This window comes from Pristiophorus japonicus, chromosome 7 (genome assembly GCF_044704955.1).
Source record: "Pristiophorus japonicus isolate sPriJap1 chromosome 7, sPriJap1.hap1, whole genome shotgun sequence".
NCBI classification, from domain to species: Eukaryota; Metazoa; Chordata; class Chondrichthyes; family Pristiophoridae; genus Pristiophorus; species Pristiophorus japonicus.
In genome coordinates, this window is record NC_091983.1 from 116517042 (window position 1) to 116539506 (window position 22465).

Below are 22465 nucleotides of genomic sequence, written 5' to 3' on the forward strand. Positions count from 1 at the left end.
TATAAAAGTAAACATTGGTCCCTTAGAGGTTGAGACAGGTGAAATTATAATGGAGAGTAAGGAAATGACAGTCTTTAAACAAATATTTTGTATCTTCACAGTAGAAGACACAAAAAGCATACCAAAAACCAAGGGGCTATTAAGAGTAAGGAACTTAAAGTCATTAATATCAGAAGAGAAAAAGTACTTGAGAAACTAATGGGATTAAAAACCGACAAATCCCCTGGATCTTTTGGCCTACATCCTCTAAAAGTGATGGCTGCAGAGATAGTGGATGCATTGGTTGTGATCTTCCAAAATTCCCTGGATTCTAGAATGGTCCCAGCGCATTGGAAGATAGCAAATGTAACCTCACTTTTCACGAAAGGAGGGAGAGAGAAAACAGGGAACTACAGGCAAGTTAGCTTGACATCAGTCATCCGGAAAATGCTGGAATCCATTGTTAAGGAAGTGATAACAGGGCATGTAGAAAATCATTATATCATTAGGCAGAGTCAGTGTGGTTTTATGAAAGGGAAATCATGTTTAACAAATTTATTACAGATTTTTGAGGATTTATCTAGCAGGGTAGATAAAGGGGAACCAGTGGATGCAGTATGTTTGGATTTCTAAAAGGCATTCGATAAGGTGCCACATAAAAGGTTGCTACGCAAGGTAAAGGCTCATGGGGTTGGAGGAAATATATTAGCATGTCATCATCATAGGCAGGCCCTCGGAATCGAGGAAGACTTCCACTCTTAACATGAGTTCTTCGGTGGCTGTACAGTCCAATGCGTGAACCACAGTCTCTGTCATAGGTGAGACAGATAGTCGTTGAGGGGATGGGTGGGTGGGACTGGTTTGCCGCACGTTCTTTCTGCAGCTTGCGCTTGATTTCTGCATGCTCTCGGTGATGAGACTCGAGGTGCTCAGCGCCCTCCTGGATGCACTTTCTCCACTTAGGGCGGTCTTTGGCCAGGGACTCCCAGGTGTCAGTGGGGATGTTGCACTTTATCAGTGAGGCTTTGAGGGTGTCCTTGTAATGTTTCCGCTGCCTACCTTTGGCTCGTTTGCCGTGAAGGAGCTCCAAGTAGAGCGCTTGCTTTGGGAGTCTCATGTCTGGCATGCGAACTATGTGACCTGCCTAGCAGAGCTGATCAAATGTGGTCCGTGCTTCAGTGCTGAATTTGTTGGCCTGGTCGAGGACGCGTTGTTCTCCCAATGGATTTGTAGGTTCTTGCGGAGACATCATTGGTGGCATTTCTCCAGCAACTTGAGATGTCTACTGTACATGGTCCATGTTTCTGAGCCATATAGGAGGGCGGGCATTACTACAGCCCTGTAGGCCATGAGCTTGGTGACAGTTTTGAGGGCCTGGTCTTCAAACACTCTTTTCCTCAGGTGACCGAAGGCTCCACTGGTGCACTGGAGGCGGTGTTAGATCTCGTTGTTAATGCCTGCTCTTATTGATAGGAGGCTCCCGAGATAAGGGAAGTGGTCCACATTGTCCAAGGCCGCGCCGTGGATCTTGATAACTGGGGGGGCAGTGCTATGCGGCGAGGACAGGCTGGTGGAGGAGTTTTGTCTTACTGATGTTTAGCGTAAGGCCCATGCTTTCATACGCCTCAGTAAATACGTCGACTATGTCCTGGAGTATTAGCATGTATAGAGGATTGGCTAACAGACAGAAAACAGAGAGTAGGGATAAATGGTTCATTTTCCGGTTGGCAGGCTAGAACTAGTGGGGTGCCGCAAGGATTGGTGTTGGGGCCTCAGCTATTTACAATCACTATCAATTAGTTAAATGAAGGGATTGAGTGCAATAAATCCAGGTTTGCTGACAATACAAAGCAAGGTGGGAAAGTAAGCTGTGAGGAGGATACAAAGAGCCTGCAAAAGGATATAAACAGGTTAAGTGGGCAATAAAGTGGCAGATGGAGTATAATGTGGGGAAATGCAAGGTTATTCACTTTGGTAGGAAGAATAGAAAAACAGAATGGGGGAAAAATTCACTATCGCCATGTTCAAAGGGCCCTTCTTTCCCTTAAAGGGAAGGGCCATCGCTGTAGGCTTTGCAATATGAAGGGGACCTACCTGGACCACCAAGGGAGCGGCAAACCCACGTGATCAGCCCAGCACTCAAGCAAAGTACTAGGCTGAAAAATCACAGGCAGGAACCCGCAAAAAAACAAGAAAGGTAAGTTTTTTTTACTTACCTCAGCCAGCTTGCCTTTAATCATCGTCCCCATAGCGGCAGGCTGTCCGATACACGCCGCCTGCAGCTATCGGTACTTTTTTTCGGCGCTGCTGCAGGGGGCAGAATTTAATTTCGGATCCGGGGCGATGCACACGGTGATGATGTCATGATCTCCGGACGCAGGAAATCGGGGCACAGCACCGTAGCGCCACCGCTACTGCGGGATATGGTGGAGTAAACCTGAGGTCATCCAAAACTCTGCTGCCTGTGTCCTAACTCGCACTTAGTCCCGTTCACTAATCACCCCTGTGCTCGCTGACCTACAGTGGCTCCCGGTCAAGCAACGCCTCGATTTTAAAATTCTCATCCTTGTTTTTAATTCGTGGCCTCGCCCCTTCCTATCTCTGTAATCCCCTCCAGCCCCACAATCCCCCTGAAATATCTGCACTCCTCTAATTCTGGCCTCTTGAGCATCCATAATGTTAATCGCTCAACCATATGTGGCCGTGCCTTCAGCTGCCAAAGCCCTAAGTTCTGGAATTCCCTCTCAATACCTCTCCGCCTTTGTACTCTCTTTCTCTTTTCAGACGCTTTTAAAAATCTACCTCTTTGACCAAGCTCTGCCCTAATTTCTCCTTGTTTGGCTCGGTGTCAACTGTTTTATAACTTTCCTGTGAACTGCCTTGGGTTGTTAAAGGCGCTTTATAAATACAAGTTATTGGAGTGGAGAGGTCAATATAGGGGAATTAATAGAGGTTCCTAAAATTACAAAGGATTTTATTAGAATGAATTGAGAAAGCTATTTCCTTTGGTTGGGGAGTTGCAGACAAAACATCACTTCTTTAGGTCAACTGAATCAGACAGGCTTAGTCTGGGCTTGATCAGCTCTTGTCTTAAGATAGACTTAAGATAGATTAGACCTTACCTGTCTCTCTCAGCAGACCTGACCAACTATCCAAGAACATGTGTTTCTTCTTTTGTTGTCTGTCTCCACAGGAAGTTGAGGGCTTGACCTTTAATGTGTTTCCTGTTTGCAGGTTAATCAGAAGAACTTGCAATTAAACCAGCTTATGCTCCTGCCTGGATGGAGATTCCTGTTAACCAACTCCTGCTGTGTATGCACGAATTCAGTTCCTTCCAACATCTCAAGTATAATTGTCTACCAGAAGTGTTTGAACCTATTTTCCCACATCATTAAGCATAACAAATTCAGCAGTTGGCTTTCAGAAGAGCTCCTGAACATACCTACCCTCTCTTTGTCACAGTGTTTCAGGCATGTGGCTGTCCTGTGAACCGAATACTCTTGAGAGCAAGATTTAATGTAGAAGCAACACCTCAACTCAAGTTCATTCAAGACCCCTTCTGTGGCAAAATGATTGAAAATTTAGAGATGCGACTGACAACCTCCTTTGATATCACTGAAGGATGGATATGTGTCCTGGCAAGAGATGAAGAGGAACTTGAACAGCCTCCCTATGCTTCCAGGTGATGTCTTAGCATTGTCTAGAGTTTTGTAACAAGTTTACTGAATGTCAATTTAATTGATGGAATCTATTGCAAATGTGATCTTGTTGTCATATTTCTGATTAATTTTGTAGTGATAACGTCAAATTATGACTCAAATGTCACTACTACCAAATATTTTCAAAAATAAGAATATTACATAGTGGAATTATGAACATATTCCCCAAAATGCAAGATAAAATAAACCAAAATGCTTGAGGTCCAATATATAATATCCTTTCCTTTTGTGTTCAATTGCTCCTGAAGGTAGTACGGTTCCACAAGCACTGACAAAGTGTAAGTACTTCATCCATTTGGTCATTCTTCAAGTGCGTGCCTAGAGTTTAGTTTTAGCAGATTGTTTGAGTGTATAGGCATCAGATCCTAGCATAAATCTGACTTCTCTTGATGCCCACACACACACAATTTCCAGGTCATTGGATAGCAATCAGAAGTTAATCTGTGGCTATTTTATTTTTCCTCTTCCTGTCCTGAGCCAGCTGTAGTGTTCCTACTACTGTTCTTGTTGAGATGGACTAATTCGGGAGAGACAAATATCAAACCTGTTATCTTCCTGTATGCCTTAATACTAGACCATGTGTTGTATTTATCAACTGAGCTATCAGGGGAACACAAAATATATATTTCAATTTTACAGGGATAAAATTCAACTTTGGTGTTGGCGCAAAACCATCGGTAGCAGATCAGTAGCCTGTTACACACCCCGTCTGATTTTCCTTTCCATTGAAGTCATATATATAAGGGATGTCCCATATGTTTTGCGTCCTCGCCGAAGTTGAATTTTACCTCCCACATTTACTGATTGTTAATTGATTCAGTAAATTGGGGACTATGGGGCACATCCATCCCTTTTAACAGATTGTTTCCACTGGAATCTGTGTGGCGTTTATTGGACATACTATGTAGCCATTTTAGTTTTTAATAGAGACAAAAAACGCAGCAAATACTAGAAATCTCACCTAAAACAGAAAATGCTGGACATGTAGGTTAACACCTGAAAAAGAAAGAAGATTTGTTGGCATTTTGGGTGGAATCCTTCATCAGAACTGGAAAGGAAAGATAGGTGGATCCCTTTATAGGAGTGACCAAAACACAGGATGCAAGGAGAATAAGTAGAGATCAAAGATATACATTTCTAATTTTGTGATAGCAGTGGGAGGCTCATCTACCAATAATGCATATCAGAAATTATAAATTGTGCTGTGCATAATTTTCTGACTATTTAAATGTATGGCTGGAAACCCATGCACCCCACACAAACAAATTTCCGAAATGTGCTCCCAATTGGTAGCGCCGGTAACGCCTCGGTCCGCCGTGCAACCGGTGATGATGTCATCGCTGTGCGTGCCAACCCTATTCTGCCCCCCGGCGGATATTGCCCTCCGCTCCGCGAGGCTATCGCATGCGGTGTCAGTGGCAGCCTCACAGGTTGCAAACTGGGCTGACATCCGCTCGCGGGGCGGAAGTTAAAGGGAAAGTCGGGAGCGCCCCATGCCGCCATCTTACCGTTTTGGCCAACGCACCGGTTGGCCCAACGGACTTCCTCTGTTGTGTGGTCCAGGCCGCCAACGTGCAGCCTGGCAGTCCATTTTGGGTGCTGGGCTGCAGCCTCGACACCACGCCGCCCTGGTGGCCTAGTGGAGGCTTTCAGAGGCCCAGCAGAGTGTGCAGTGGCCCTCACCTTTAAGCGAAGGGGAGGGGCATTGAACCGCATCAGTGCTACGCAGAGCATCCATGTAGCGCTGCCGATCGCGCCCCAGCATCACCCTGGAACCCGCCCCATCAGGAAGTGGAGCATGCAAGATTGCGCGCCACTTCCTGTGAGGGGCGGTAACTCGCAGGACATCCCGTCCCGAGCGGGTTACCGACCATAATCGGGGCACTGGGGAATTCCTCCCCCAGAATATTTAAAATTAATTGAAATGGCATTTAATTAAATATTTAAAACAAAAATTTAATCTTCTGAAAAATAAATGTACATGTTTTAATGGGGCTAAAAATAAACTTACCTTATTGCACAGGGTTTTTAATGTATAAATGAATGAAGAAATGTTATGTTTATGTTTTTTAAAGTTTTTCACGAGCAAAAGCAGGCATTACACCAGGCCTAAGAATTTCATGGGCGTTTGCTGGGACAAATAGCCCAACTTTCCGCCCACAGAGGCCCTTCTCGTGGAGATTCATATGATCTGTCAAGATAATTCTTGACAGATCGCAAGTTCTGGGTTTTAGTGCATGCACAGCGCCCCTCCTATGTTAGAAGGAGGTGTTAAAGGCTATAAACTAGACAAAGGTCAACTCAGAAAAACATGGGGTCAGATTTTGCTGCATCAGGGCATCTAACAACATCTGCCATTTGTTAAATTTGCCGCTGTGCCCTTCAGCTCCAAAACATTTTGCCCTCAAAGTTGCTGAAAGTGCAAGTTGAAAACAGTGCAGCAAGAGAACCAGGGCAACTAGGTCCTGAGTGAACTGGGAAAGCAATAAGATTTAAAGATTGGGAACTAAACAGTGGAAGTACCCCGAGAAGGAGGGTTAATTAGTGTGAGTGAGTCAATGTCAATGTCAGAAAAGAAATAAAGAGAGGGAAAGAAAGGTTGGATTAACAGAGAGAGAACAAAAAGACAGAAAAGAAAAGTAAGAAAAAAACATTAAAAATTTAACATCTTTAACATCTCCCTGAAAAAGTCAACATACGAAGGAATGAGACACCACAGTTGCAATCATTAATTTTCAGTGCCAGAGAAGTTGACTGCCAGTAATTAATTCATCATCATCATCATCATCATCATAGGCAGTCCCTCGGAATCGAGGAAGACTTGCTTCCACTCTTAGCATGAGTTCTTAGGTGGCTGAACAGTCCAATACGAGAACCACAGTCTCTGTCACAGGTCGGACAGATAGTCGTTGAGGGAAAGGGTGGGCAGGGAGCCTGGTTTGCCGCACGCTCCTTCCGCTGCCTGCGCTTGATTTCTGCACGCTCTCAGCGACGATACTCGAGGAGCTCAGCGCCCTCCCGAATGCACTTCCTCCACTTAGGGCGGTCTATGACCAAGGACTCCCAGGTGTCAGTGGGGATGTCGCACTTTATCAGGGAGGCTTTGAGGGTGTCCTTGTAACGTTTCCTTTGCCTGCCATTGACTCGTTTGCCGTGGACGAGTTCCGAGTAGAGCGCTTGCTTTGGGAGTCTCATGTCTCGCATGCGGACTATGTGGCCTGCCCAGCGGAGCTGATCAAGTGTGGTCAGAGCTTCAATGCTGGGGTTGTTGGCCTGGACGAGGACACTAATGTTTGTGCATCTGTCCTTCCAGGGGATTTGCAGGATCTTGCGGAGACATCGCTGGTGGTATTTCTCCAGCGACTTGAGGTGTCTACTGTACATGGTCCAAATCTCTGAGCCATACAGGAGGGCGGGTATTACTACGGCCTTGTAGACCATGAGCTTGGTGACAGTTTTGAGGGACTGATCTTCAAACACTCTTTTACTCAAGCGGCCGGATGCTGCACTGGTGCACTGGAGGCGGTGTTGGATCTCGTCATCAATGCCTGCTCTTGTTGATAGGAGGCTCCCGAGATAGGGGAAGTGGTCCACGTTGTCCAGGGCCACGCCGTGAATCTTGATGTTGGGTACACTGCATGAGGTAGAAAAGGCCATAAGACACTAAAAAGCAACAAGGCTACGGGAGCGGATTGAATCCCTGCTGAGGCACTTAAGTATGGCGGAGAGGCACTATTGGCGCGAATACACGAACTCATCTCTCTCATCTGGAGGGAAGAGAGCATGCCGGGAGATCTTAGAGTTGCAGTGATCATGACCATCTTTTAAAAAGAAGACAAGTCCGACTGCAGCAACTACAGAGGAATCTCCCTGCTATCAACCACTGGGAAAGTCGTCGCTAGAGTCCTCCTCAACCGTCTTCTCCCCGTGGCCGAGGAGCTTCTCCCGGAGTCGCAGTGCCGATTTTGTCCCCTCCGGGGCACAACGGACATGATCTTTGCAGCACAACAGCTGCAGGAAAAATGCAGGGAACAGCGCCAGCCCTTATACATGGCCTTCTTCGAATTTACAAAAGCCTTCGACACTGTCAACCGCGAGGGTCTATGGAGCGTCCTCCTCCGTTTCGGATGCTCCCAAAAGTACGTCACCATACTCCGCCTGCTCCACGATGACATGCAGCCGTGATCCTTACCAACGGATCCATCACGGACCCAATTCATGTCTGGACCGGGGTCAAGCAGGGCTGCGTCATCGCCCCAACCCTCTTCTCAATCTTCCTCGCTGCCATGCACCACCTCACAGTTGATAAGCTCCCCGCTGGAGTGGAACTAAACTACAGAATCAGTGGGAAACTGTTCAATCTTCGCCGTCTCCAGGCCAGGTCCAAGACCACTCCAACCTCTGTCATCGAGCTACAGTACGCGGATGATGCCTGTGTCTGTGCACACACAGAGGCTGAACTCCAGAACATAGTTGACGTATTTACCGAAGCATATGAAAGCATGGGCCTTACGCTAAACATTAGTAAGACAAAGGTCCTCCACCAGCCTGTCCTCGCCGCACAGCACTGCCCCCCCAAACATTAACAATTATCACATTTTTAAAAGGATGCTTCCACTATTTATTAATATGTCCAAACTATTGGCGGCGGGTTTAGTTCATAACTATCGTATAAATGCAGCAATTTTGTGACATTCAATGCATGTCAATGATGAGGCAGACAGCGAAATGCCATTTTTACAAAACGGGGGAGCATGTAACTTGGACAGCAACTTTTGGATATTCGCTTTAAACTGTGCATCTGCTCCTCACCTGAGGTTGATATACAATTTACTTTCTCCAATCTTCAAATCTCAGTTATCTAACACTAAGGGGGAATTTTAACCTAAATAATGGGTGGGTTTTGAGTGTGGGGTAGTTACATTTTTTTAAATTGGATTCCTGACCTGAACCCGCCTCCAACTTATCCACTTTTAAACTGGATCTAGTCGGGTTTTACACACTTTGCAAAATCTGGCAGTTACAGCAAAGTGGGGACTGCTGCACCCAGGAGGTAAATGCCTTTATACCTACCTCCTGGATCTAGGGCCCTACCTAACACTGCCATCCCCCACTCCCCCCGTACACCCCCACCCAGCAATCGGAGATCCCCTCATGAGGCCCCCGATATGCGGACAGCCTCTCCACAATGATCCTGAGGCCAGCCCGATCCTCCGGTGGCCCGGCCCCGATCTCCAATTTTTCAGCAACTTGCTTGATAGATTATTGACACACATATTTTCAAGGTGAAAATCCTTTAGGAAACAAGATAACAGGATCACTGCACCCCTGAAAAATACTGCACTTTTGTTTGTTTAAAGACTTTTATCAGAATTTTTGGATTGCTAGATTAGATTGCTGAGCTTGAACAAATGACTTTTAAAATCCAATGGAGGTCACCTGTACTACTTAATAATGCTGTTGAGCCTGGCACTGATATTTGTACAGGGAATGTTTTGGATTCCAAAACCTCAGTGTAAGCCAGTGAGTAGGATTCAATGAATACCTTACTGTGGATAATGCATGTATTTCTATTTATACAAGTGGAGTTTAGATTGTGTAATCTGTTGCTCATGCTGACTAGTTTTTTTTTAAATAAATGACACATCAGTCATTTAATTTCTGCAACCTAAGTGATACGGAATTTTGGGACAGGACAATACTAACTATTTGAATTCTGCAGTGCAGAAATATTTACATGTTCTTAAAGAATTTTACAGTGATAGCACTTTTCACTTAATTTAAAAATGTGATGACTTAAAGTTTATCAATATAAGGGTTTGGAACAGCCCAGGTCAGGAATCACTTAATCATATCCTGAGTTTTAAAATATTAATTTTAGTATATACTGTGTATTTAAAAGAACTATGACTTAAATGAGAAAATTTAGTAGATTTTAGATTGTGTGTAAATAGGAGATTTGCATTCTGAAAAGTGGTAGGGCAATTCAACACTTCAAGGTTAACTATTGCCTGGATCTAAAGTATTATGGTTCATTAAATTGCCAAAACCACTGATCCTTTCCTATTTGAAACTTGCATTAAATATTAAATTTGGGCCTTGTGAAATGGGCTAGACTTTCGGCATCAATCCATCTATTTACCGCCCATTTTACCACCGAAAAGCTGTTTATCGCCCAAATGTGAGTTTAAATGGAAACTACCGCCCACTTATTGCCGGCAGTAAATTCGGCATTCAATTACCGCCGGCGATGAGTGAAACCGCCTGCCCATTTTTTTCCCCTGAAAAACGTCATCACTCGAGTATCGCCCAAAAGACTGTTTATAATGGAAACTACCGCCCATTTACCGCCCAAATTATTGCCGAACGCTACTTTCGGCAATTCGTCCAAATACCACCCAAATTACCGTCCGGCCAAAAAAACGCTCCGAAAATATTGCACTCACCTGACCATAACCTATATGGACGCCATATTGTAAATCAGATGAAGTTGAAGAAAAGGCTGCTTAAAGTTGTTGGGAGCATTGAAGTAATTTGTGAGTGATTTTAAGGGTGTTTTAAAATCTTGAAAATTATCTGAGCACATTGTGGTTAATTTTGAGTAAATTTGTGGTTGTTTAAGGACAATTCAAGAATTTTGAAGACAGATTCGGGCATTTATAGTAATGGGGCCTGTAATTTCTCAGCCAGCATTGTTGACTAGCTGACTGTTGCTGACGATATATTCAAAAGGGAGTGATATATTTAAAAGGGAGTTAGATATGGCCCTTACGGCCAAAGGGATCAAGGGGTATGGAGAGAAAGCAGGAAAAGGGTACTGAGGTTGAATGATCAGCCATGATTTTATTGAATGGCGGTGCAGGCTCGAAGGGCTGAATGGCCTGCTCCTGCACCTAATTTCTATTTTTCTATGTTTCTATGACTACTCACATGCTGCAGAATAGAGATGGGAGAAGGTTCATTGAAGAGCATTATGTGCCCAATCAAAGAGGTGGCAGATTGCAGGAGAGGAGGAGGAGACCTTACACCCAACGCATTTACAGGGAGCAATGTTCATACCTGCACCTGTCCGATACAACGTGCGTTAGAAGGCTGCGCTTCTGATCGGAGGTCATCAGTGAGATATGCCAGCTCAGTAAGGGAGACCTGCAGCCGACCAGCACCATCAGGACCGCACTGCCTGTTTAGGTTAAGGTTACTGCGGTACTTTCCTTCTATGCATCAGACTCCTTTCAGGCCTCAGCTGGCAACATTTGCTGCATCTCTCAGCACGCAACACATTGCTGCATTCGCCAGATGACTGAAGCCCTTTACGCTCGCAGGATGGACTCTATAAACGTCCCTATGACCAGGGAGGCACAGGATGAGAGGGCTTTGGGGTTCTTGAGAATAGCAAATTTCCCCAAGGTCCAGGGTGCAATAGACTGTGCGCACATCACAATGCGAGCACCTTTAGAGGAGTCAGAGGTTTACCGTAACTGAAAGGGATTCCACTCCCTGAACGTGCAGCTCGTTGTTGATCACAAGCAAATAAACATGGCAGTCAATGTCAATTTTCCAGGGAGCATTCATGATGCGCACATCTTGTGTGAGAGCACTGTCTCCGAACTTTTTAAGAGTCAGCCACAAGGTCATTGCTGGATGCTAGGTGACAAAGGATATGGACGCTACCTGGCTCTTGACCCTCCCTCCGTAAGCCCCAGACAGATGCCGAGCATTGCTACAATCAGAGTCATATAATCACATCCAATCTTGTCGAAGCAGCACTTCAGATGCCTGGACCACTCTGGAGACAGCCTACAATACCACCCTGAGCGGGATGCTGAGTTCATTGTAGGGTGCAGCATGTTGCATAGCTTAACTATCAGGAGGAGACAGGAATTGCCAGATGGGACTGCCGGTCCATCTCAGGAGAGAGGGGAGGCAGAAGAGGAGAAGGAGAAGGAGAAGGAGGAAGAGGAGGACCTCGGGGAGGCCAATCAGCCTGGCGATGATCCCATGCCACCAACTTCTACCCACCCCGCCCCCCCCCCCCCCCCCCTGCCACACCATAGCAGAAGCCCCGTAGTAGTTATGTAATTGCAAGACTGTTGTGCCAGCAGCTCATAAATGAACTTTGCTTGAAGTTACGATGGTGACAGTTACATTACGTTTCATCCTTGCCTGGCCATTGTTTACAACCTTTGTATTGATGGTTAACCTTCTGTTTGTAAAAGACACTGCACAACAATTGTAAGTGTAATAAAAATCTTTTATAATTTAACATATTTGAAAAAACCTTTTTTAGAAATTTATATTTACAAAATTGTTAAATGGAAAAAAGCAACAGAATTTTAATTAAACAACCAATTAATAGATACACACATTGTAAATGTTTAATAGAATAGAAACACCCATTACCCCCACCCCCGTCACAGTCAACATTTTTCAATTGAAAAAACGATAACAACACCAACTCCCCACCCCCGCCAACCAGGCAAAGATTCTACCTGTGGCCACCGTTCCCTCTGCCACTACCCCCCCTGACCTTTACACACCCTTTCCCCCTAACGTTGCTCCTGCCCCTGGTCCTACCTGCATTTACTCCAAGCCATCTTGCAGCAGGGCACCTCGAATGCTGCTGCTGCTGTGGTTGGGGGGGGGAGGCAGGGGGGCATGGTGACAGTGGCAGAGTCACTTCTTGGGATCCCGGAGAAGACTGGGTATCCGAAGACCCGTCTCCAGAGTCAGAAACAACTGCTTCCTCCTGACTCTCAGCTGCCAGCATAGGTGGTACGGCACCTTGGGGTGCAGTGCCATATACTGAGTCCATCGTCTGCCACATGGCATCGACGGAATTGGCGGTTCGCCACATTACCGCAATCAGCTACGCAATGTCTTCCGAATGACGAGCTGAAAGCATGGTAATGTTGCAGGTTAATCCATCTATTGCCTGGAGGAGCTCTTGACCTATGTCGACGCTCGCCCTCGACAGCGCTACCATGTCCAAGTTGATGTCAGTCTGTCTCTGAGCATGCATACCTCGCCGAATCAACCTCCGTGGATTCAGCGTAGGTGCTGGACCACTCAGTGTGCCCTGCTGCAAGCCGCTTGGTCTCGTGACTTAGGTGGCTGCAGGTAGATTGGACCCTTGAGTCCCCGAGTCCCCCTCCTCCACATGTTGGGTTGAGCAGCTGGGATGAGGCTCATCCATACGATCCTCCTCCTCTGTGGTCTCGTCTCGGGTGGTGAGCATCACTTGAAGTAGTAGGGGCAACGTCCAGGGGCCTCCAAAGGTCTCTGATGCTCTTGGGCAACTAGAAAACATAATATGAGAGGTTAGAGGTTAGTAGAAGAGGAGGGGAAGGCCAGGGTGACATGAGAACGCTTACGCGACGCAGGCATATGCAGGAGGAGCAATACTACTTCATCACCGACAGACGTTTCATTTAATTAACATGAACAGAAAATACAGAAACTGTATGGCATTATAATATTTCATGATCCCAGCATTAATTACATTACATAATTAATATATTATACTCAAATAGCATTAAATTACCCGGGGGTTATACATGACTTACCTGCTGTCACAACCGGATCTGCACCAGCACGGGTGGCCGAGCAATTATGGACCTCAACGAGGGCTGCGGCCCGCTCCTCAAGGTCGGTCAGTTCTGCCAACTCTGCGGGCCCTCCTCCTGTGCGCCGGCACTCTGCACGATTGGAAGATATCTTCTTCTGCAAAGATAACAAGAGCATGGTATAAGCTAATTGCCCAGGTACTAGTACGGAACACACAGATAGACATCCACAATTACCTATCTCCAATGCTTTTCATCAATGTCCCATTAACGTTATATGTTATATGCTAATACAGTTAGGATGCAATTGATGCATGATTAACACATCTACGTTCAGAAAAGCAATGTAATAAGATCGTGGATAGGAAGTAATGCATGACACCAAGCTTACCCAGCTTACTAAGCTTAATTACATTCTGGCAGATTTACCTTTTAAGTAATGAGTCAGTGCATAATTACAGTTATTAAAGTTAGTACTTACTCTTCCAGACGCAACCAGGTTGTTCCAGCGCTTGCAACACTGGCTTGGCTCCCGATAATCATGAGCGGCCGATGACACCACTTTTGCCCATATCCGTTGGTAAATTTTGGGGGGTGTTTTCCCATGCCCACCCCGGGTTAATTGGCTCCACCTAGTTTCAACTTCGTAGACCAAGGCTGCGTTGGCCTCGTCAGAAAAACGCTTGGTCCTTTTCCTCCCTCCCACCTCAGCCACCTCACCCATATCATTCATAACTACTTTTATGTCCATTTTGTATTTCAAATATGTTATAAATTTGTTATAACTTTTAAATCGTCGAATGTCTGATCCTTCACTCTCCACTTGTTCTGCTCTCTGCCTGTGTGTCTTGTTCTCTCTCCCCCTCCCTTCCTCTTCTGCGCATGTGCAGGTGACCCCTGACCTCCCGAATTGCGGGAAAAGTGAAATGCCCCCCAAAAAAATCGTGCATGCGCAGAACGGACATTGCTAGGGATGTTGACCTTGCACGACGGAATAGACCGCTAACGCCCACTTGCTATCGCTACGCCTACCACCCCAAAAAAAGGTTAAACTAGCGTTTTTTTAAATGGCCGATATTCCGGCGGTTCTTAAAAGTGGGATAACTACTACCGCCGGAAATATCGCCCATATATGGGCGGTAGCAATCTATGCCGAAAGTCTAGCCCTTAGAGTTTTTATTTGAAGACCAGTCTCGTGGAATATAGAGGGCCTTCAATTTCTTTTTCGGATGTCAACCAGTTTTCTCTAAATAGCATGAGTGAATGGTATCAGGGTCTTCACAACAGTTAAAGCCATTCACAGTTTTGACAGTGATATTAGAGTGATTAGCGGTATGACTGAGATGACTGATGTACAGGTTCTGTGGACCTGTTTTAATTCCTCAGACTCCTTGGGTGAAAGGTTGGCAGACCATGATCCCAACCGTTATATATCCTTGTTGGGGCCCACTTACATCCTCTGAACACCGATACATCTCAACTGACTGGGCATACCAGCTTCCAGACTTATGAAAGGGGCCATATTGGCCGAGGCAGCAGGAAATCTCAGCATAGGGAGTTGTTGTTCCTGGTACTATTCCCTCTGCATCAATGGCCTTGGACGGGATGGGCAGAAGCTCTTCTGCTAACAAGAACTCCCAGCTTAGTTTGGGACCTGGCTTCACCAGGTCCTGCCCAGTGTCGAGCTGTTCCACCAGACTTCTGCCAGATTTATGACAGAAGTTCCCCGGTACAACCAAGGACATTTAAAAAAGGAGGGAGAGAGAAAACAGGGAATTATAGACCGGTCAGCCTGACCTCAGTAGTGGGTAAAATGATGGAATCAATTATTAAGGATGTCATAGCAGTGCATCTGGAAAATGGTGACATGATAGGTCCAAGTCAGCATGGATTTGTGAAAGGGAAATCATGCTTGACAAATCTTCTGGAATTTTTTGAGGATGTTTCCAGTAAAGTGGACAAAGGAGAACCAGTTGATGTGGTATATTTGGACTTTCAGAAGGCTTTCGACAAGGTCCCACACAAGAGATTAATGTGCAAAGTTAAAGCACATGGGATTGGGGGTAGTGTGCTGACGTGGATTGAGAACTGGTTGTCAGACAGGAAGCAAAGAGTAGGAGTAAACGGGTACTTTTCAGAATGGCAGGCAGTGACTAGTGGAGTGCCGCAAGGTTCTGTGCTGGGGCCCCAGCTGTTTACATTGTACATTAATGATTTAGACGAGGGGATTAAATGCAGTATCTCCAAATTTGCGGATGATACTAAGTTGGGTGGCAGTGTGAGCTGCGAGGAGGATGCTATTAGGCTGCAGAGTGACTTGGATAGGTTAGGTGAGTGGGCAAATGCATGGCAGATGAAGTATAATGTGGATAAATGTGAGGTTATCCACTTTGGTGGTAAAAACAGAGAGACAGACTATTATCTGAATGGTGACAGATTAGGAAAAGGGAAGGTGCAACGAGACCTGGGTGTCATGGTACATCAGTCATTGAAGGTTGGCATGCAGGTACAGCAGGCGGTTAAGAAAGCAAATGGCATGTTGGCCTTCATAGCGAGGGGATTTGAATACAGGGGCAGGGAGGTGTTGCTACAGTTGTACAGGGCCTTGGTGAGGCCACACCTGGAGTATTGTGTACAGTTTTGGTCTCCTAACTTGAGGAAGGACATTCTTGCTATTGAGGGAGTGCAGCGAAGGTTCACCAGACTGATTCCCGGGATGGCGGGACTGACCTATCAAGAAAGATTGGATCAATTGGGCTTGTATTCACTGGAGTTCAGAAGAATGAGAGGGGACCTCATAGAAACGTTTAAAATTCTGACGGGTTTAGACATGTTAGATGCAGGAAGAATGTTCCCAATGTTGGGGAAGTCCAGAACCAGGGGTCACAGTCTGAGGATAAGGGGTAAGCCATTTAGGACCGAGATGAGGAGAAACTTCTTCACCCAGAGAGTGGTGAACCTGTGGAATTCTCTACCACAGAAAGTAGTTGAGGCCAATTCACTAAATATATTCAAAAGGGAGTTAGATGAAGTCCTTACTACTCGGGGGATCAAGGGTTATGGCGAGAAAGCAGGAAGGGGGTACTGAAGTTTCATGTTCAGCCATGAACTCATTGAATGGCGGTGCAGGCTAGAAGGGCTGAATGGCCTGCTCCTGCACCTATTTTCTATGTTTCTATGTTTCTATCCCCTATTTAAGGTCAACATTATGTGTTTTTGGTGCTTTGCCAGCATTCAATTTGCAGCAATGTTTAGAAACACAGTTGATGTTTGCATAGGAACCAGAACTTTTGACCATATAAGTAGTACTGCGTGCCACTGGTGATGGATGTGAGCTTCAGCATATAATATGGAAAGTCTCAGCTACAAATGTATAAATGGATTAATTTTAACCATTCATTGTGCCATACTGAATGTAACTCATTTACTAGTGCTCCATGAGTACAAGGAAAACTGCCAGTTATTAATCTTGTCTGCAGAAGAATATTTTCTTAACCTGCTTAAGATCACTGCAGATTTCTCAGTTACAAGTTAATTGTTCTGCTGGAGGCAACCTCATGTACGATTGTGTAATCTTGAAAAGCTATATTATACCAAGAAATAGGAAAACGCATGTAACAGAAGCAAAATTACAATTAGAAAGCAACAATGTAAGAAGACAACATTAGAGGCTTGAGTTCCAACCTAAAAGAAATGCACTGTTATATCTTGGCCCAGAATTTGTGGTGGGTAATGGTGACATCATTACCCCTCTGAAATTGACCATAACTTCTGGATTTAATGAAAGCAGAAATCCTGAAGTTTCAGTCAGTCATTCACTGCTCCGACAAAGACTGCATGCGGACCGCGCCACCCCCCTCAACCCCCCACCCTCCAATAGCCAGAAATCAGTGGAACTGATGAAAATTTCAGCTTTTCTGCACTAATATCGCTTTTAAATGTTAAGCCTTGTTGGAATAGCTCTAACTGGGGTTTTAACAGTTTATTGACTGCTATCAGCCCGCTGTAATTCTGGCCGAAAGGACCGGCCTGCACCCATCCCGGGTCGAAAGGACTCCACACTGGCCCGTTATAATTCCGGGCCGAAAGGACCGGCCCGCATCTATCCCGGGCCGAAAGGACTCCGCACCGGCCCCGGGCCGAAAAGACTCCGCACCGGCCCCGGGCCGAAAGGACTCTGCACCGGCCCGCTGCAATCCCGGGTCGGAGAGACCGGCCCGCGCCCATCCCGGGCCGAAAGGACTCCATACCTGCCCACACCTATCCCTGTGGTCGCACACCAGTTGTTCATTGTGCTGACAGTCTCGGGGCGGACGTCGAACCGGCCGAAGGGACTCCGTGGCCGCCACTTAACCGGCCAAAGGGACTCCGTGGCCAGCGCTGAACTGGCCAACGGCGTTCAACCCAACATCTTAAACTCATAACCAACTTTTAATCAATTTTTAAACTTTAATCAACTTTTAAACTTTTTAAACAATTTGGGTGAACTTTTAAAACTTACGTTTTAGAATTTTAAACTTTTAATACTTTTAAACACCTATTATTGATCCACATCTTTAACTTAGAAACTTTTAAAATAAATTGCGAATTTTTATCAACTTCTAATCAACTCTTAATCTTGTTAAACAATTTGGAAATACTTTTAAACTTCTAAAATAACTTTGGAAGTGACCTTCCTAATGCTTGCCCCCCAACCAAGCCTCGGGCCCTCTACCATCAATGGCGCTACTCAGCACCGAGCTTGCGGCCAACATCTCACCGTAGGCAGTTAGGCTTATACAGCAGTGCCTGGTCTCCAGTTGTCTTGGACCTCCTTGCCACTGGACCAAGACCTTGTTTAGCTAAGCCCGTGTGGTTGCCGGTGTGCAGCGGCTACCCCACATTAAAAGAACTCACGCACAGGCATCTTCCACTTCGCTAATATGAAGTTCGGAACCTGGAACGTCAGAACCCTCATGGACAATTACAACAGCAAGAGGCCGGAACACCACACCGCCATAGTTGCCTGGGAACTCAAACGTTTTGACATTGACATCGCCGCCCTAAGCGAGACCCGGCGGGCAGGGGAAGGCCAGCTGAAGGAACATGATGGAGGTTATACCTTTTTCTGGAAAGGCAAACCAGAGGAAGAACACCGCCTTTATGGAGTCGGATTTGCCGTCAAGAATGAGCTGGTCGACCGCCTCAAAGACTCCCCCTTCGGGGTTAACGAATGCCTCATGACTCGTTGTTTTACCCTATCCCGGAACCAATGTGCCACCGTCATCAGTGCGTACCCCCAACCTCGAGACATCCTTGTCCCGCGTACCCACGGGGGACAAATTGATCCTCCTAGTTGAATTTAATGCCAGGGTCGGCAAAGACACAGCCCTGGGGAGGCATGATTGGCAGAGAGGGGGTAGGGAAAGTCAACTCCAGTGGTACCCTCCTGACAAAATGTCTAGAATGTGAACTTCTCATCACCAACACCCTGTTCCGCCAGAGGGACAAATACAAGGCATCGTGGCAACACCCTCGCTCCAAACACTGGCACCTGTTCGACTATGTCATTGTCTGCGCCAGGGATCGCAAGGATGTGCGCATCACCCTCGCCATGACAGGAGCTGATGACTGCTGGATGGACCACCGCCTAATCCGATCCATCATCAACATTAACATAGCCCCAAAGCAGAGGGGACAGCAGAAGCAGTACCGCAAAAAAGTTAATGCCAGGGCACTTAAAGACCCAGCTAAGAGAGCCCTATACAGCCAGCACCTCACAACTAATCTGGCGTGCCTTGATGACCCTGAGATGCTGAATGCCCACAGCGCTTGAGGCCTCTATAACCAGTGCCTGTGAAGAGACACTTGGTCACTCAACCAGAAAACACCAGGACTGGTTTAATGAAAATGATCAGGAGATCCAAGAACTTATAGATCGCAAGCACAAAGCATTTCTGAGCCTCAAGCAACAACCCAACTCGAGTGCTGCACAGCAACATTACAGACGGCTCAAGGCTCAGGTCCAACAAAAAACCTGGGAGCTAAAGAACAGGTGGTGGATGGAGAAAACACAGGAGGTACAACAACTGGCCGACAGCCATGATATGCAAGGATTCTTCATTGCAGTCAAGGACGCCTACGGTCCAAACTCCCAAGGCCCTACCCCATTACTGGCCAAGAACGGGGAAACCCGAGGACGCCGAGGCTGTAAGGGCCCGATGGAAGGAGCAGTTTGAAGATCTCCTCAATCCGAGACTCTGCCTTTGACTCGAGTGTTCTCGACTCCATCCTGCAGCATGCGAGCCACCACCAACTCAGTGAAACTCCAATGCTGCACGAGTTAGGCAAAGCCATAAAACAGCTCAAGAGTAACAAAGCTACGGGTGCGGATGGAATCCCTGCTGAGGCGCTAAAGTATGGCGGAGAGGCGCTGTTGGTGCGGATACATGACCTCATCTCTCTCATCTGGAGGGAGGAGAGCATGCCGGGAGATCTCAGAGATGCAGTAATTGTGACCATTTTTAAGAAAGGGGACAAGTCCGATTGCGGCAACTATAGGGGGATCTCCCTGCCAACAGCCACTGGGAAAGTTGTCGCTTGAGTTCTCCTCAACCGTCTTCGCCCTGTGGCCGAGGAGCTCCTCCGAGAATCACAGTGCAGATTTCGTCCCCTACGGGGCACAACAGACATGATCTTTGCAGTGCAACAGCTGCAGGAAAAATGCAGGGAGCAGCGCCAGCCCATATACATGGCCTTTTTCGATCTTACAAAGGCCTTTGATACTGTCAACCGTGAATGTCTATGGAGCGTCCTCCTCCGTTTCGGATTCCCCCGAACGTTTGTCAACATCCTTCATCTGCTCCACGACAACATGCAGGCCGTGATCCTTACCAACGGATCCATTACAGACCCAATCCACGTCCGGATCAGGGCCAAACAGGGCGGCGTCATCGCTCCAATCCTCTTCTCAATCTTCCTTGCCGCCATGCTCCATCTCACAGTCAACAAGCTCACCTGATCTAAACTACAGAACCTGTGGGAAGCTGTTCAACCTACGCCGCCTCCAGGCCAGGTCTAAGATCACCTCAACCTCTGTCGTTGAGCTGCAGTATGTGGACGTCGCCTGCGTTTGCGCACATTCTGAGGCTGAACTCCAGGATATAGTCAATGTATTCACCGAGATATATGAAAGTATTGGCCTTACTCTAAACATCAGTAAGACAAAGGTCCTCCACCAGCTTGTCCTCGCCGCACAGCACTGCCCTCCAGTCATCAAGATTCACGGCGTGGTCCTCCACAACGTGGACGATTTCCCATATCTCGGGAGCCTCCTATCAACAAAGGTAGACATTGATGCAGAGATTCAACATTGCCTCCAGTGTGCCAGTGCAGCCTTTGGTCGTCTGAGGAGATCAGAGGCATGGACAATATATAGAAGGCACCTCAAATTGCTGGAGATATATCACCAACGATGCCTCCGCAAGATCCTGCAAATCCCCTGGGAGGACAGACACACCAACATCAGTGTCCTCGTCCAGGCTAACATCCCCAGTATTGAAGCACTGACCACACTCGAACAGCTTCGCTGGGCAGGCCACATAGTTCGTGTGATATATTCACAGAGCACAAGCACACACAGCTTTCTAACATGGCAGGCAGCTCTCTCGGAAGTCTCCGGAACCTGCTGCTTCTGTTTAATTTGAACTCTATAGTTGCAGTACACAATACGTCCACATCCACAGTGTGGAGCTACAAACATTACAAGCTTACAGACATTACACTTCTCCCTCCTTAATGAAGAAGTTATTATAACAACATCATATATAACTTGCATGTTTATACATAACAGGATATAGACTAATTTTTTTCATATTTACAAATTTAACAACCACTTGTTTTCTGTTTCGAAGGGGATACCTTCGCTCTCGAACAGAACCTTCCAAACATGGTGTTGAATTTAAACTCATTCAAGGCTTCTCCTGAGGAATGTTTTCCTCCATGGAATTTCCTTGATTTTCATTTGAACTCACTCTAACTTCAGGCTGTTTGTTTTCCAGACTTGGACTCAGACTTAAATTCTGATTTGCTCTTGGATTTGTTTCCACTACATTAGATGTAGGATTTGCTACTGGTATATCAAAACTATCTGATGAGTCAGAAATGATTGAATCATTCCCACCTTCAACTCCTTCCATGTCTGTAGGTAAAATATCATCAATATAAACAAACCTAACCTGTCCATTATCAAACATCTTGACCAAATATGTGCGAGGGCCACATATCTTCACCACTCTTCCTGGTAACCACTTTACCCATTTATGGTGATGGTTCTTCACTCTCACCTTCTAGTTTAATTTCACATTTCTCTCTCTTACTTTACCTCTATCATGATTCTTTTTCTGTCTTAATTGTGTCTCTTCTGCAGACTGCGCCAAGTTTGGTTTTAACAATGAGAATCTGGTTCGTAGCTGTCCTTTGAGAAACAACTCTGCTAGTGTTCTACCAGTAGTTGTGTGAGGAGTATTACGATATGTAATCAGAAAATTAGCCAATTTGTGATCCAATGACAACTGTCGTTTCTTTGGATTTAGATCTAACATTTGTTTTATGAGGGCACGTTTTACAATTTGTACAGTGCGCTCTGCTGCACCATTCGAGGCAGGGTGGTATGGTGGAACCTTGGTATGTTTCACACCATTTTTGCTCGTGAACTGTGCAAATTCTTTGGAATGAAATTGTGGTCCATTATCCGAAACAATTTTTTCTGGGAGGCCAAATGAAGAAAATAATCTTCGCAAAATGTTTAATGTTTTACTTGTTGCTATTTTCCACATTGGAAATACCTCAACCCACTTCGAATGGCTATCAATCACAATGAACAATTGTTGTCCTTCTAGCTCAGCAAAATCAATATGTACCTTTTGCCACACCCTGGGAGGCCATGTCCATGGCTGTAATGGTACTGATGATGGTGGTTGCTTGCTTACCGATTGACATGTCGTACACTGACTCACGATGTACTCTATATCCTTATCAAGACCTGGCCACCATAAATAACTGCGTGCAAAACTCTTGGTCAAGCACATTCCCAGGTGCTGGTCATGGAGGTCTCCTAATAATTTGGACCTGAATTTATTTGGTGTAACCACTCTTGCACCCCACATGATACAATCTTTATAGACTGATAATTCATTTCTACGAATGACGAATGGATGAATACCT

General features: G+C 46.0%; 1 protein-coding gene across 2 annotated transcripts in view; it reads left to right on the forward strand.

Moving 5' to 3' along the window:
• Window positions 1-22465, forward strand: part of mtcl3a (MTCL family member 3a) — a 110839-nt gene that overhangs the window by 21088 nt on the left and 67286 nt on the right. Inside the window, exons 2-3 of one of the 2 annotated variants that reach the window (XM_070885268.1) lie at window positions 3214-3661; window positions 3947-3976. The gene's annotated coding sequence lies outside the window, so the exon portion shown is untranslated. The remainder of the gene's footprint in view (window positions 1-3213; window positions 3662-3946; window positions 3977-22465) is intronic. The other variant, XM_070885269.1, reaches the window with a different exon arrangement.